Consider the following 5,428-nt stretch of genomic DNA (forward strand, 5'->3'; position numbering starts at 1 on the left):
TACATAATGGATAAAGCTTGAAATAAGGCAAGAATATTCATGCAGCCTCTGTGGTGTGCATAACAATAGGAACTCTGAAAATACGCTGCGTGGGAAATGCTAATGAAACATTAATAAGCAAAATTTGCTGCATATAATCAGTAAAAGCAGAGGGTTATTAGAGGCTGGGAATCTATTGTTTATGGAAAAGTGAAGCTACTACATAAGTAAAAAGAAGATAGAATTAGGAATGGTGGAAATAGTCCATTTGTGTTAGCAAAGCATCAGAAGGAAATAACTTATAAAGTGTGATATTAAATTCATTTTTTAAAAATAGCTATTATTGTTGGATATTGGAAACGTGAGATTCAATTTTTTTCTTTATATTATCTTGGTTTTCAAATAACTTATCAATGAACTATTATTTAAAATATTACTTTTTAAAATTACACTTCAAGGCCGGCGCCGTGGCTTAACAGGCTAATCCTCCGCCTTGCGGCGCCAGCACACCGGGTTCTAGTCCCGGTTGGGGCGCCGGACTCTATCCCGTTTGCCCCTCTTCCAGGCCAGCTCTCTGCTATGGCCCGGGAAGGCAGTGGAGGATGGCCCAAGTGCTTGGGCCCTGCACCCGCATGGGAGACCAGGAGAAGCACCTGGCTCCTGGCTTCGGATCAGCGAGATGCGCCGGCCGCAGCGGCCATTGGAGGGTGAACCAACGGCAAAAAGGAAGACCTTCCTCTCTGTCTCTCTCTCTATCCACTCTGCCTGTCAAAAAAAAAAAAAAAGAAACTTCAAAAAAAAAATTACACTTCAGATTTCAGGCCAATACTGTGTATAAATAAGGGAAAGAACATATGTAAGTTGTAACCCACAAAATAATGTTATTACAAGAATGACAGGAACAGACGGATGTGGTTTTCATTTTGGTGACAAATATGTAGGTCTAGATTTAGTATTAGCAATTATAGAATGATTGAGGTAGGGAAGAGAAAAAACATATAAAAAGAATGGAAAAAGAAAAAGAAATTTCATTGAAATTTTGAAGGGTGAATGGTACAAGACAAAAATTGGAAGGAATGCTGGATAAAGGAAATGTTGAATAGGCTGACTTCCTGCAGAATTTACAGTCATAAAGTGTACGTATGCTGCCTAGAATGTCTATGGAGACATAAATAGAATCATAGAACTCTAGGTCTGAAAAGAATCTTGGAGATCATCAGGTATCTAATTCCTTCATCTACAGAAAAAGCTGAGATCCAGAGAGACAAAGTGCTCCGAATCTAGTTAGAACAGGTTTGCGATGTGCGCACCCAGCTTCCATACAATACAATAAGAGTGTCTGCTCTGATTGTATTTTGTGCTGTGTGTGAGCAACACAGTCATCCATTCACAACTTCCGAAAAGGAGAAGGAACATTCCTTAGGGCTTAGCCATGGCATGAGAAATGCCCGGTTGTAAAGGAATGTGTTCAAGCTCTCCCACCCTGAAGAGGACTGGCTCATCAAAAGGAAATGAAAAGAGATAAATGAATTTAAGATTGAATGGAGAACATGGGGATGGTGGGTAGGCACAAGGTGTTCTGATGAGCTCAAACAGGATTTAGAAGGTAGAGTAAACGGGATTAACTGAGATGATTTTGATTCAAGGAGCATTGGAATGGATGGAATTTGTTAGTTCTTTAGAGAGTTGATGTTTAATCAGATAGAAGACTTCTCTGTCTGCCTCTGCCTCTCCCTCTCTGTAACTCTACCTTTCAAATAAATAAATACATATTTAAAAAATAATAAAGAATAAAAAAACCTTCATGGTTAGGAAGAAAATGGAACTTCAGATGTTTAGGATACAAGTGTGCAGGAAGATATGCTCAGAAATAATTGTTCCTAATTTTAATAATAATTGTACATATTTATGGGATAAGTGTGATAATCACACACACACACACACACAGTAGATACAATCTGGACAGTGTCTTGATCAGATCAGAATAATTAGCACTTAAATCTCCTTAAACATTTGTCATTTCTTGTGTTGGAAATCTTTGTCTTCCTCTCTTCCAGTTCTTTATAAAATATACAATAAGTTGTTGGAAAGTAAAGTCATACTACCGTGCTATCAAACACTAGAACTTACTTCTCCTCTCTAACTGACCACCAATCTCCCTCTTACTCCCTACCCCTCTCGTAGACTCTGCTGACCACTATGTTCTCCCTACTTCTATGAAGAGTGATGTTTTAAGCTCAGAAGCATTTTTTTAAAGGTGTCTTTATTTTACTTGAAAGGCAGAGTTACAGAGAGAGAGGAAGAGGCAGACATCATCCATACACTGGTTCACTCCTTAAATGGCTACAACAGCTGGAACTGGGCCAGACCAGAGCCAGGAGCCAGGAGTTTCTTCTGGGGCTCCCACTTGAGTGCAGGGGCCCGAACACTTGGGCCATCTTCCACTGCTTTCCCAGGTGCATCAGCAGGGAGCCAGATGTGAAGCAGAGCAGTCGGAAATCGAACTCGCGCCCATATGGGATTCGGGTGCTGCAGGTGGTGACTTAACCCACTACACCACAGCACAGGTCCTCTTTGTTTTTTAAGATTTATTTATTTTATTTGAAAGGCAGAGTTACAGAGAGAGGGAGAGAGACAGAGATCAGAAACAATTTTTAATGGAAAGCCAAATAGCAACATTTTCTAGAAGCTGTGAATGGAGAACAGAGGGTTAACAGAGCTCAGGGAATTGTCACTTACATAAAAACTAGGAAGTAGGAAGAGGGTAGATACAGTCTGGACAGGTATGACAGAGAACACAACATAAGAACAAAGAAGTAATTTGGATTTTCAAGGAACTCTTTGACATAAAATAGTGCAACCAGGATTTAGGAAAAGACCCCTCTCTGATGAATAAAAATGAAAATTCCTAACAACAGATATATAAAGGGGTGAGCATTTGGTACAGTGGTTAGGACTCTACTTGAGATACTCACATCCCATACCTGAGTGCCTGAGCTCAAGTCTTGGCTCTGATTCTGAATCCAGTTTCCTGCAAAATGCGTACCTCTGGAGGAAGCAGGTGGTAGCTCAAGTGCTTGGGGTCTCTGCTGCCCATGTGAAAGACCCTTATTGAGTTCTAGATTTCTGGCTTCTATCTGGCCCAGCCTTGGCTGTTGCAGCATTTGGGGAGTAAGTCTCTCTCTCTCTCTCTCTCTCTCTGCTTTTCAAATATACAAAGTAAATAAAACATTTTAAATATAAATATATACAAAGAGTAGACTGAGGATATTTGTATTTCAGTCTCTGAATATCTACAATGATTTTGAACTATAAAAGCAAATAGAGGGGCCGGCGCTGTGGCGCAGCAGGTTGACACCCTGGCCTAAAGCGCCGGCATCCCATGTGGGCACCGGTTCTAGTCCCGGCTGCTCCTCTTCCCATCCAGCTCTCTGCTCTGGCCTGGGCAGTGCAAGATGGCTCAGGTGGTTGGGCGCCTGCACCCACATGGAGGCCTGGGAGAAGTTCCTGGCTCCTGGCTTTGGATCGGCGCAGCTCCGGTTGTTGCAGCCAGTTGGAGAGTGAACCATTGGATGACAGACCTCTCTCTCTCTCTCTCTCTCTCTCTCTCTCTCTCCCTCTACCTCTATCTCTATCTCTCCTCTCTCTGTGTAACTCTGACTTTCAAATAAATAAATAAAACCTTTTAAAAAAAAGCAAATAGAATCTCATTGAAGAAGCTCACCAATATATAAACACTGAAAAAAATACTGGCTTTTAATAAGCACAATTGTGACATGTTTCAGATTTCCTTTTTTATACTGCCCAGAAAAAAGGGTTTTAAATTAAATGTATTTATTATGTTTTATTCAAAGCATTGGCAGCATAAGAGTAAAAAAATTTAAAAAGGATTCTCAAGTATATTTTTCATGACTAATGCTGACCCATGTGTCCCACTTCCTGCTAGAATGGGAGACTTCTTCAATTATGCAATAAAACCAGCTGGGAAGAGCCGACAGAGGCCCTGCAAGCTGTGGAGAGAGTGATGTGTTTGCAGGGAGGCAGCCCTATGGAAAATGGCTACATTTTGCCCACTGCTTTCTCCTGAGGCTCTGGCCCTGAGCCAAGGAGCTACATAATAGTCTCAGCTGCTCTAACCCTGGCAGCCAGGCCAAGAACATTCTCCTGCTCTATTTAATAGCAAATGATGGTGCCCCTATGACCAATACCGACAGTCAGCAAGAGGACCGTTTTCATTCACCGCCAAATTAGGCCTCCCAAATTTATATTCTCTAACATCATCTTCTATTTCTTCATAATTATGAAATTTGTTTCCTGTTTATTTGTTTAATGTCACTCTCCCCAGCCAGCATATAAGGATGGGAACATTTTGTCCCTTTGTGTCACTGTAACTCCTAGCACAGCGCCTCCCACAGAGTAGGTGCTATGAATGGTGTTGACTTGATGGTTGAGTTCTCCCTCGGAGAGCCACTGCAGCTGCTAAAGAGACCACTCCTTAATCTACAGCAAACAGGTAACTTTCCGTAATTTTAATCCTGGAATTGGTTGCCTCATAGCATCTCATTCATGTGCTTATTGCAACTCTCAGCATTAATGTTTTTGATTCATTGGTGTGTGCTCCAAAAATAGGAATTCTCATCTAAACGTATAAATTGGCCCAGGAAGTAGCATATGAAGGTATTATTCTTACTGATGATAAACTAGAGTTTCCAGTCTCTTTCCAATAGCTTTCCATTCTCCCTGGTTTACAGAGCCGTTATTCCAGGGGAATGCTCTATTTAAACACAAAGATAAGTGTTTGGGGCTGGCACTGTGGTGCAGCAAGTTAAAGCCCCAGCCTGCAGCGCGGGCATCCCAAATGGATACCTGCCCAAGACCCGCTGCTCCACTTCCGATCCAGCTCTCTGCTGTGGCCTGCAAAAGCAGTAGAAGATGGCCCAAGACCTTGGGCCCCTGCACCCGCGTGGGAGACCTGGAGGAGGCTCCTGGCTCCTGGCTTCAGATCAGCTCAGCTCTGGACGTCGTGGTCATCTGGGGAGTGAACCAGTGGATGGAAGACCTCTCTCTCTGGCTCTACCTCTCTCTGTAACTCTGTCTTTCAAATAAATAAATATTAAAAAAAAAAAGTGTTTGAACGTGGTGAACTTAAGGCCTGATTTAAAAGAAATTTCACAAAAAAAAAAAAAGAAAGAAAGAAAGAAAGAGAAAAAATCCAAAACTAGAAACAGCTAGACATGCCAGGTGTCAGTTTATAGAAAATCCTAGGGAATACCAGAAGGCCCTTGCTGACATTCTGCAGAGTTTGTGTCCAGACTTTTAATGCAACAACAGCTGAATCCCATTACAGACCACGGTGAATAACATGTTTCCTGAGCAAACAAAATTTTTCATTTGGAGTACCAACAGTGCCTACAAGAAGCGACTTTAGGAAGATTTAATCCTAGTGTCC

The sequence above is a fragment of the Lepus europaeus genome, chromosome 1, assembly GCF_033115175.1.
Source record: "Lepus europaeus isolate LE1 chromosome 1, mLepTim1.pri, whole genome shotgun sequence".
Taxonomy (NCBI): domain Eukaryota; kingdom Metazoa; phylum Chordata; class Mammalia; order Lagomorpha; family Leporidae; genus Lepus; species Lepus europaeus.